The sequence below is a fragment of the Sorex araneus genome, chromosome X, assembly GCF_027595985.1.
Source record: "Sorex araneus isolate mSorAra2 chromosome X, mSorAra2.pri, whole genome shotgun sequence".
Classification (NCBI taxonomy): Eukaryota; Metazoa; Chordata; class Mammalia; order Eulipotyphla; family Soricidae; genus Sorex; species Sorex araneus.
The window spans coordinates 80,913,753-80,925,629 of record NC_073313.1 but is presented as its reverse complement, the minus strand read 5'-3'; the positions used below and the strand labels follow the sequence as shown (position 1 = coordinate 80,925,629).

Sequence of the window (11,877 nt, the reverse complement as noted above, 5' to 3'; positions counted from 1 at the left end):
TCCAGTGCTCCCTTCTTCTGGAACACCCTGCTTTTCAGGAAAGTAGTAGAGTGATACCTGTCCCTCAATGAACTAGTTGGATGGTGACTAGTTATTACTCAAACTTCTAAATAATTTAGACCTCTCATGCCCCCTTGCCCCGCCCATCAGAAGTCAAAAAGTTTAAAGGCTTGATGTCAAATCTCTCCTTCCTGTCTCAAACAGCTCCACAAAAAACTCTTTCATATCCTGAAATGGCCGGCACTGTGCAGACTCCTTAATGATTAACTCATTAGATACCACTTTTTCCCTCTTTAAAATGCACACACATTAGCAGTAAGTTACACGTACTCCCCCTCCCAACTCCCCCCTCCTGGTTGAAACGAAATATTCACTTAAGCATATAAAAACAACCCCATATTCTGTAGTTGCAAACTTGAAAGTGAAAACAACAAAAAGCAGCCCCAACTTTAATGGCTTTACAAGTAAAAAGGCATTTTGAGTTAAGTAACACACAGAAGTATCAGAGTCTCCTGTTTTAAGTCATTTGAAAATTATGTCGGCTTTTTCAAAACCAGCTCAGTGGATGTGTCCTCTTTATTCTCGGATGAAATGTGCTGAGTGGAAAATGATATTAAGTTCGCTCATTAATGTTCTGGGGAATTCACAACACCAAACCTGAGATCCAGCTTTCCCAAAATTATTAATAAGAATTTACACCCCACTGCCTAAAATTGGAGCATATAATTAAGTATTTCTAAATTCTGTCTTGTTTTCGCTACGCTATTCACCAACAACTTGAGGTTAATGGAGAAAAACGTCCTTGGTTGCCCTTAAAAAGAATAAAAACATGTTTAGCAGATGTACAGTAAGTATAAACTTTGTGAATTTTTTCTGTTCCACACAAATACGTTCGTCGCATCAGATGTTAAAAAGTCATCACGAGGTTAAAATTTCCTTATTAGCTGTACTGAAAAGAAACAAAAGTTCATTGGAAATAGCAATGGTGTGAAAGGCAAAAGTCCTATCCAGATCCTTCTGCAAACTCGAAGGAATCGGATTTATTTTCTCCCTTTCATTTAACCCCTTTCTTCTCTCGCAGTGACAGAACAACGACTTACATTCTTAAAAAGCCACCTCATTCCCGTACTAAGGGGATTTCTCCGCAGACTGAAATAGACTTACGAAAACCGATCCCAAAGAGGCATCTTGGCACGCTGGGAGGAGCTCAGGGGCTGTTACAAAAGACAAAGAATTAATATTCTCGAGTTGCCCAATAGCCCCCGCCCCTTGGGGACAGAAATGCTCAGCCCAAATCTTTTAGGAGCCAAAGAAGACGCATCTTCCTCAGTTCCTATTTTACCACCTTTTGTCTCAATTTTGCACACGCCTTCTTCCTCTAGTTTTGCACGCAGCATCTTCCCTTGGCGGCGCCTTCGTGCCACTGTTGGCCAAAGTCAAGTTTCCTAATGAGGGGGGGAAAAAGTTTTAATGGGGGAGGGGGAGAAGGAAACAATGCCAAAATTAATCACACATTTATTTCCAAGACATCTTTTACTGCGGGGAGTTAGGAGCCCAGATAAATCACTTACCAGTCTGTCACAGCCAGTCTCTCGGCACCCCGGCGAGCCTGACAGCCACTCGCACCCCCCAACCCAGTTTTTTTCTGCCCCCCTCCCACGCCCCAGAGCCGTTTCCTTGGAACTTCCCGGCTGTACTCCAACGCCCAACCCTCCATCCGCACTCCGGGCCCTTCCCCACCCCACCCCACCCCCCCGCGACGTGTTTTAAGACCCCCCCAACCTACTTGAAACTTTTGTCGGAGTGGGCAGCTGATCCACCCCTCCCCCACCCCGCAATCAGCCGTCACCCGAGTTACGGACTGGAAAAACACCGGTCACCAAGACCCTGGGTGGGGGGAGTGGGGAGGGGCAGGAAAACTTGCGTGTCACCTCTCGCTCCACTCGAAAATGGCGCCGAAATCGAAGAACTTCTTAAATTTCATTGTCAGTTCTTTGCAAAGGTTTCTGGGATTTTCCTGCGAAGTGGCTCGGCCGCGGCTGAGAGCTACGAAGGGGAGAGAAAGGGGGGGTGGAGGGGGGAGAAGACACGGAGAAAGCGGGGCCGAAACGGGCGAGGTTGCGGGGCGCCCCGAGGCAGGCGCCAAGCAACCGGGACCGAGAGCCTGGCGGGCGGCGGGCGGCGGGCGGCGGGCGGCGGCGGCGGCGGCGGCGGCGGCGTTGGCGTTGGCGGCGGCGGCGGGTGAAGCTCGGAGAGCGGCGTGGCGGAGGCGGAGCAGGGCTGGAGCGGCGCGCACTCGGGGAGGCGAGCGGTGCAACCAGCGGAGAGCGGCTGGGAGCGGCCCTAGAAAAAGGCAGCCCAGGGGGCGTGGCCAGGCGTTTCCCCGCCCCCCGCCCCCGCCCTCGGCTCCCCCTCGCGCCGCTCTGGGGCCCGGGGGCGGAAGGGGGGAGGGGAAGCGAGGGAGCGGGAGGGAAGGGGAAGACGGGGCGGGGGGTGGGGGGGGTGGGTGCTGGCGCTCGACGCCACAGCCTTGGCCCGCTGCCGGGAAGGGCCGAGAAGGGCACAGGGCGCCCAGAATAGCAAAAGAGCAAACGGAATAGCGGGGGTCCAGGAAGGGAAAAAAGGGAGAGAGAGGTGGGAAAAGTGCCAAGTGAGGGGGGGGCTGACAAGGTAGTACAGTCGTGCACCCCAAGGTGCCACGCCGCGTCCCTTGGCCCCTCGCGGTGGCGGGGAGGGCGCCCGGATGACTGAATACAAAGCAAAACAAAACACAACACAAAAATCACCCCCTGCCTCTGATTCCTGGAGGGGTCTGCAAGAGTTTGGGGAGGAAAGCGGGGCGCCAGGGGGCTCGGATGGAAAGGGGAGCGCTGTTCCCCCAAAGTTGCAGTTTTGATTTGTCCGAACTCCGGGGATTTGGTCACCCAGCAAAGCGCTCCTGGAGGGACGTCCCGGGGCCGAGGAGAGCCCCTTTGTGCTCGCCATCTGCAGCGGGGAACACAGCGCGAAGGGAGGGAACCATCCTTACAGCAGCCCCAGTCCCCGAAGGGAAACTGATTTTTAGACCGATGCGGGGCGGTAGGGTAAAATATTTTAAAATGCTACAGGCAGTGGGCGACGAAGAGTTTATTTCCTTAGGTTTTGAGAACGGTACCGAAGGTAAGTAGGTGGCTGGCCATTTCCGTGGACGATGCGTGCTGTAAGATGCATGCAGTTTTTCAAATGATGTGGCTACACACACAGGGACGCACACACAGGCGCGCGAGCGCGCGGCGGCAAGAAAGTGTTGCAATTTGTTAACAGTTGTTAGATAGAGGTGTATTTTTTTTTTGGGAGGGGGAGATGTGCATGGGTGGATAAAAGGGCATTCATTGAACTTCGCTTTCAACTTTCCGGGAGATTTGTAAAATGTAATCAACATGTTGCGAGAATGGCAACTTGAGCGCCCGAACGCTGTCTAAGAAAACGGGCGCGGCTTTTTTTTTTCTCTCTCTCTCCAAGTCCCCGGGTGGAACAAATCGAAGAGCCAGCCGCGCTTGAACCCAGTGCACTGTGTGTGTGCGTAGGAAGAGCAATGGGTAGCGCTGGCCTGCAGCGGCCGCAGCCCGGGCCCAGGCACGGAGGCCAGTAGGCGCCCCCCCGTGCCCCCCTCCCCGTGCCCCCTTCCCTCCCCGCCGCCCGCTCGGCGGGAGCCTGGGGCAGGTGAAGGTGGGTGGAGGCGCCGGGCTTCGGCGGGGCTCTGCCCGCAGCCGGGGGCGCCGCAAGGCGCCTGCAGCCGAGCGAGCCTCCCCGCGCGCCGGCTACCCCGCGGCTGGGGCCCGCGCCGTGGGACCGGCCGGGAAGATCGTCCACGTCCTGCCGGCCCCGGGACTCCCCGAGGGGGCTTGAGGCTTCAGGTGGCCTTTGGCCCGCGTTCTGGGCGCTGGGGGCATAAACACAAAAATCCAGGTGCCCGAAGAAAATAGCAGCCGCCGCTCCTGCTCGCACGCAACGGCGGCAGCTCACGAAAACAAAACCCGCCTTGCTCGCTTCCCGAGTTTCGGGAGCTACTGAACTCCTGACGGCGTTTCACTCGCCGTCGCCCGAGTTCTGATGTGAAACTCTTGATTTCTTTGCAAAGGCGCTCCCGCAGACCCCGGGCCTTGTGTGCATTGAACAACCTTTTGCAGCGTTTGGGGGCTACTTTTTTATGGGGGGTGTGGGGTGGCGGTGAACGGAGGGAGAGTGGTGTCTTTCAGCGTCTGGAAAACTGTGTGTGTGTGTGTGTGTGTGTGTGTGTGTGTGTGTGTGTGTGTGTGTATGTTTTAGACTTCACCGAAAAGATTTGTGCAGACCAAGGCTTGACTTTTCAGGGAAGTGGTGTTTTTTTTTTTTTTTTATGTAACTTTATAACTACAGTGATTGGTGCGGCTTCACGGAGCACTAAAAAAAAGTCACTGAACTACACAGTTTCTCTATTAAAGTTCTCAAACCCCGTCTTCGTGGACAGAGCTGAAAGCCTGCCGAGCTGTCAGACGTGACTGAACAAGTTTCTAAATCCGCAGATAGATCATTTATAAAACTCCAGTGTCCTTGGGATGAAAGACTTTTCTGGGCTTTTAAGGCTCGGCTTCGTGGGTAAATTTACTTGAGTTGCTCTTACTGCACGTAGTCATTCATCTCTCTACCTAGATTAGTAGGACTGAAAATTCCATCGCACTCAAGATAAAAGTGGAGTTTTTAGCGAGTCCTGTAAAGAAAAGTTGCCACAGTTTTCTTTATTAAACTCTTTTTGCTACATCAGCAAAGTCCAGAGCCAGTTGAATATTGATGAATTCTTGGAGGGTGAGTAATATGGCCACAGGCCTCAGAAAGTGAGGGAGGGCAGGCTTCAGGATTTACTATTTACTCCAGTGAACAATATTCACCCCCTCTCCCGCCCGGCGCGGCCCCAATACTATGCGTCTACAATAGTCTTGCTTTTACTTAGGACTTCTGAAGCCGACCCTGATGTTGCAAAGGGTTTCTCGGTTGAAGAGGCCCATCCTCACTTGCCAAGGCCAAATTACCCGAACGGAGGCCTTAGAAACCCAACCTGGCATTAGAACCCAGGCAAACCGCTCATCAGTTAGGCAACGCGAGTTCTTCTCTCAAGGCCCTTGAAGCAGGGAATCGAAAGAAAATGGACACCACTCCTAGTTTTTACTGTTGTTAGTTCTGAAATACTGTCTCCAAATAGGTATTTTCAGGAAAAGAGTACTTTAAAAGATATTTCTCTTTTCTGCCATGAACCCTTTAGATGTGACCTTGATAAATAATTACAGTCAATCTAGGGAGGACCGGTTAGCATTAGCTTTAAATGGTCTAAAAAATGCAGCTGAGAAAAATAAATTAGCATTCGATGAGCAATATGCAGCAAAGAAGTCACATGAGGTACAAGGCATTTGAAATCATTTTGGAGTTATTTTTTCCTGAAAGGCAATTGTGAATTAATCTCGAAAAATATACATTAGGAAAATAAATTATTATTTTTAAATCATAAAAAAATCTGGGATTTCTGGTTTTATTTTATATTTTCATTTTAAAGAGAAATGTCTTTATAATTACTCATGTCATGAAAGCCTTGAGCTAGGGAAACAGGACTTTTCTTATGCTGTAAATATCCAGAAGTCTTCAGAGAGATAAAATCAGGATAGAGTTACGGATTTAACAGAAAGAAAACAACTAGAATCATGTTATGAAGCTTCCACTGTGTTATTTGTAAGGGATTATTTTTTTCAGGGTTCAAGCAAAGGCTAGTAGTGAGTAGAAACAATAGAATAATACTTGACCTTCTGTTAGATTAAGCAACAAGAAAAGATACCGGCCTTTGGTAAATTATATTTTCATTTGTGAAATAAGCTATCACTTAAAAAAAAGAGTTCTTTGCAAAATTTAGAACGTTGGGAATTTCCCCTTCCCCAGATCTTAGCTTTTCACACCCCCATGATCTCACCAGGAAAAAGCTGAATGAATTTGTAACATTTTCCTTTCCGTTGAAGGGTTTAGTAAATCCTGGATGGCTGTTGCTTTTGATTTCTAGGTCTCGCACCCCTCCTCAAAGGTGGAGAACCGCTGCCTTAAATGCTGCTGGGATTTCTTTAAACACAGCATGTTGTTCTTGCTGGGTGTGTACTATTATGGCCTTAATTATTTCTGGAGTTTTGCCCATTCAATCAGACTGTCTCATATGACAGAAATGATGGGACTTTTGCGCATAGGCAGCTCACAGCTAAGGGGCGTAGTGCCGCCCCGGTGGAAACTGCTTTGCCCTGCATCGTAATCCTTCTAGAGAACAGCATCATTCGTCCTGTGTAGCTCAGCATATTGTGAACAGACCCAACCAAGAGTTATGAGAGGGCTGCGGAGCTGGAAACCCCACGGCACCGGGGACCAAGAAAGACCACAGTTCAAGTGTCGCCTTAGGCTCCATTTGGTCACTCCCTTTCAGCATCAACCTGAAGGATCAGGTTTCTGCTCTGACATTTCTAGCCCTTTCTCTGAGACTCCCATCGGAGTGAGAGAGGAAGAAGGAGAAAAAACCATTAGAGATTATTGTGAAGAGGGCATATGGAATCCTGTTCCAGGAGGCAGAAGTACACTTCAACAGTCGGTGGATCCATTTATTTCAAAAAGTAAAGCACAACAACAACAAATAACGAAACAACAAGCACTCTCCCTTCCCCAAAGTGACTAGCCCCAAGGAGGTCCTGTAAAAAGCGTAGAGACCTGCCAAGTCTGAGTGACATCACTTTTAGGATCTTGCCACGTTAAAGGGAAGCCGTTGGGGGGGGGGGCGCAGTGCGCAGGGGGGAGGGGTGAGGGGCACAAATAATATCTGGTGGAGAGGAGGAAGGGAGCAGGAAATTGAAGGGTGCTAAGGGGTGCTAGCTTTGTTTAAAATCCAGATGCCGTTATGTTTTCCAAACCATGAAATACTTTGTTGAACTAGGGAAGGAGAGAAAGTCAATATGTCTAACTGAAACATTTACCTTAAAGCTGTTAACACTGAACTCTACAGAAAGCCCCATAACTCTCATTCTTGTCCTTCTAACATAACTATTTGCATTTAAAAAAAAGGCCCAGGAGAAAGAGTTGCTAAGACTGGTAGAAAATGGTTTTCTTTTACCCCCTGTCTCCTAAAAATTCTGTAGTTTAAAATCAGATGGGATTTTGCCAGAGCTACTGACCAGAGGAAGCCAGCAACCCTCCCCCAGCCCCCGCCCAATCCAGGGGCCTGAAAAGGGGACAGAATCCTGGACTCAGTTTTTGACGTTAATATTTGCCCTAAGCTCAGGGCTCAAGGTTTCTTCAGCGGAGGGGCCCCAGGGACTGTCTAGGCCACAGGCAGGAAAGGGGAGAACTAGAGTCGGGGTGGAGGCAGGGCAAAAGAAAGGCAGAATCATGGTAATTGTCTTAAAAAATGCCATTCATCCTTGAGACAAAATTAATCTGTTAAATTTTTAAAGCAGGTCGTTGTTTTATATTTCTGTAAATGAAAGAGTGTGACACGGAATGTCATTTTTTTTACTTTAGTGTTCGATGAATGAATTATATTATTGGAAAAAATAGATTTCTGCAGTCTCCAGTTTGGTATTCTAAATCTATGTCAAGGCAGAAACATCATACATTTTATTTTATTTTACTTTGCTTTTTTTTTGGGTCACACCCGGTGATGCACAGGGGTACTCCTGGCTCTGCACTCAGGAATTACTCCTGGCGGTGCTCAGGGGACCATATGGGATGCTGGGATTTGAACCCGGGTCGGCCGCGTGCAAGGCAAACGCCCTACCCGCTGTGCTATTGCTCCAACCACAACATCATACATTTTAAATAGAAATTGTGCTTTTAAAACAACAAGCAGCAGTTTTCAAACAAGAATACATTTCAGATGCCAATTACAATTTTTTAAAAAAGGGAAGGAAGGAAATTGAGAGAGAAAGGAAGGGAAAGAGAAAGAAAGAAAATGGAATGAGAGAAAAAGAAAGAAAAAGAGGGGGGGCTGGAGTGATAGTACAGCAGGCAGGGTGCTTGCCTTGCAGAAAGCCCACCCATCTTTGATCCCCCAGTACCCCATGTGGTCATCTGAGTCCCAGGAGTGACCCCTGAGTGCAGAACCAGGGGTAACCCCTGAGCATGACGGGTGTGTTCCCCCTCCTCCCGCCCTCCCCCCAAGAAAAAAAAGAAAAAGAGTAAGAGATAAATATGAAAAATGGGGGAAAAGTGAGGGGATAGAAGGAGGAGGAGAAGGAGAAGAGATTGTTTCTACTATGTCTTTTTGCTCAAACCTCCCCGTCACTACTCATCTACCATTCAAAGTGTTTGCACTGACTCCCTAACTGTGCTTTGTGGTTCTCTAGATTCAGCCTGAAAACTTTGATCATACCCATCCTGGCCACAAAAAGTACATGACTAAAAGCAGAAGTCTGGAATGTGGTATTCAAGTCCCTTCACCGGCCTCCTGCCGTCCGTCCCTGTCCTTCGGGTTATACCCTTGCCTGAGCCACATCTTCTTAATGCTTTCCTGCAGGAGATGTTTGTTACCCACCTCTCAAACCACAGCTCACTTGTTTCCTTCTCCGTGAAGCCTTCTCAAATGGTCTGAGTTGGCTTACAGGACTCTAACCTGGTCATCACTTAATAAAGCTAGTGTCTCATCCTAGTATAATGGAAGGTCCAAGAGGGTAGGGATTGTGTGCTATAAGTATCTTCTTAGCACTTTTCCCAGGAGCATCAATAGCTATCTAAGACCTATTTGTCAAATAAATGCACACTTGAGGAGGGAAAAGAGGTAAGGGAGGCAGTGAGAATGGGGGTGAAGATCACGACCTGTAGTATCATTAACAATTGGCTTAGGTGCCCACTGGGTCTTAACCCAGAGCTAGCATGGGTGGCTTAATAGAAGTTGCCTTAGCTATAATGCCAAAAAATAGAGAGAGAATATGGGGAATATTACCTGCCATAGAGGCAGGGGGAGGGTGGAAAAGAGGGGGTATACCCAGGATATTGGTGGTGGGGAATGTGCACGGGTGGAAGGATGGGTGTTTGCTCTTTGTGAGATTGTAACCCAAACATGAAAGCTTGTAACTACCTCATGGTGATTCAATAAAATAAAAAAAAGAAGTTGCCTTAAGATAATTTGAAACACGTCCCCTTTAATAATATGGAATTAACTTGCTTTCTAAAATTTAATTTAATTGAGAGGTTATCAAGCACCACCTGTAAAATCCACACTATCATTTTATACGTTTAATATATAGGGTTATATTATACATACATAACCCTATATATTAAACATATATATATGTATACCCGGACAAATAGGGTTCTTGCAGTTGAGGACAAATAGATTATGGAGTGGGAGGAGCGGTGGAAATGGGCAAAAAGGAGTTAGGCACATTTCCTACCCCTTTCTCTCCATTGTTGCTGTGAAAAGTTGGGTGTTACAACCACACACCTGGCTGTGGTGTTTAAGCACATTTTTATTTGCTTTATGGGTCACACCCGAGATGCACAGGGGTTACTCCTGGCTTTGCGTTCAGGAATTACTCCTGGTGGTGCTCAGGGGACCATACGGGATGCTGGGAATTGAACCTGGGTCAGCAGCGTGCAAGGCAAATGCCCTACCCGCTGTGCTATCACTCCAGCCCCAAGCACATGTGTTTTAAGCTGGAGTTCTTTCTCACTGGGGGTAACACATCAGTCTTGGGTGCTCGTACACTGGGCTGCAGTGCTCATGGAGGTTTGTGATCCTTTAGCATCAGTACTGGCAACAAATGCTCACTCTTAGTTGAGATGCACAAATTATAGGTGTGGTGCTCACTAGGGGTCACTATGATGCTCACACACATGCTCCCCAGAGGTTACAAACCTGACCCAGGGTGCCTGCATGTTTTAGTTAGTGTCTGATCAGGGTTAATAAGGTCCTAATACCTTAATACATATAGGGGGTAGGACCTAACAGAAACAGAATTTTTACTTCTTGGATTTTATAATTGCTTTATTTCTATTTATTTGGGGGACATACTAGCAGTGCTCAGAATTTACTCATGGCTTTGTACTCAGGTATCACTCATGGTGGTGCTCAGGGGACCGTATGGGGTATAGGGTATTGAATCATGGTCAGCTGCTTGCAAAGCGAGTGCCTTAAGCCCTGCACTAAGTACCTCTCTGGACCTCAATTTTTTTTATTGTGGGAGCCTGCATTGCTGGGGTTGGGGGGTGCATGTGGTGCTGATATGGAATTTAGGGCCTCACACACGATTAGCCCTAACACTTAAGTTTCCCTGTCCTGACAGTTGATTTTTTCAAAAAAATCACATAAAGTTTAATCAGCGAAGCTAATTAAAGGATCATTTTGGATCAGTGTGTTGTTGCCAAGATTTAGATTTTGTTTCAAATAATACAGTGTTTGGCATTTCCATGATATATGTAGAAAATATTATAATACCCTGCTGCAGAAAATACCATAATGCTGAACACCTTTTTCAGTTTTGTTTTCTTTGGGGGGCTCCCAAATGGTGTTCAGAGATGTGGGGACCATTGCCTTGGATTCTCAGTCAACCAGGACAGCAGACAAGGCAAGCACTTTAACTCCTGCACTATTTTTGCCCAGGCTTCTATCGTATTGAATTTTATTCACACACGGTTAGGTTTCATAAACTTTTTTTTTTTGCTTTTTGAGTCACACCCAGGCGATGCACAGGGGTTCCTCCTGGCTCTGCACTCAGGAATTACTCCTGGCAGTGCTGGGGGGGACGGACCATACTGGATGCTGAGAATCGAACCCGGGTCGGCCGCGTGCAAGGCAAACACCCTACCCACTGTACTATGGCTTCAGCCTCAGGGTCCATAAACTTTTGTAAAGTTCTATGACACCCTCTAATAAAAGAAAACAGCATTTCCTTTCCTCCCTCCTTTTCTCTCTTTCTTCTCCTCCATGATTTCCTTTCTCCCTCACTCATTTCCTTTCTCCCTCTGTACTTCCCTCTTTTCCCTCTCCCCCTCCCTCTCCCCCTCCCTCTCCCCCTCCCTCTCCCTCTCCCTCTCCCTCTCCCTCTCCCTCTCCCTCTCCCTCTCCTTCTCCCTCTTCCTCCCACTGTCCTTCTCCCTCTCCCTCTCCCTCTCCCTCTCCCTCTCCTTCTACCTCTCCCTCTCCCCTCTTCCCTCTCCCCTCTCCCTTTTCTTCCTGTGGCATTCAGGGATTTGTTTCTGGCAGTGCTCAGGGGACCATGTAGTGCTGGGGGGATTGAATCCAGGCTTCCCCATGCAAAGTATGTTCACCAGCCATGAGCTACCTCCATGACTCCTGGAAGACAGTTTTCAACACCTTCATTTGGCTTACACAGAACTCTCCAAACTACAAAGCTATGGCAAAGCTACAGCTACCTGAATAATTAGAATATCCCATTCCCATGACGCACAGAAGTGAATTTTCTTATTAGGGAAGAAGAATAGAAAAATATTGCTTAGTAAATGTCAGGCAATATGCTAGATACTCCCAGCTGCTACTCTGCTATGTTCTCTTTCTCTCTCTCCCTCCCTTTCTCTCTCACACTTACATTTGCTTATATATACATGTTTTTTTTTCTTTTGGTGGACATGTCACACCTGGTAGTGCTCAGGGGTTACTCCTGGCTCTGTGCTCAAGGATCACTCCTGGCAGGCTTGGGGAACCATATGGGGTTCTGGAGATCGAACCCAGATCAGCTACATGCAAGACAGCGCCCTCCCTGATGCACTCTCCAGCCCTCACACATACCCCTGACTAGGACTTGATTGTCCTTAAAAGCAGATAAATTTCCTCTTAAATGTCTCATAAAATTTTTTAAGATATCAGTAAAGGGCCAGGGACACAAT

The 11,877-nt window shown here is 47.8% G+C and overlaps 1 long non-coding RNA gene across 1 annotated transcript; it reads right to left on the bottom strand.

Annotated features, from left to right (window-relative positions):
* Positions 1-450: 450 nt before the first annotated feature.
* On the bottom strand, positions 451-1,597 carry LOC129400110 (uncharacterized). Its single transcript, XR_008627434.1, has 3 exons — positions 1,346-1,597; positions 1,165-1,214; positions 451-949 (listed from the first exon to the last, which is right to left on the bottom strand). It is a non-coding gene; the product is annotated as an uncharacterized LOC129400110 (long non-coding RNA).
* Positions 1,598-11,877: the final 10,280 nt, after the last annotated feature.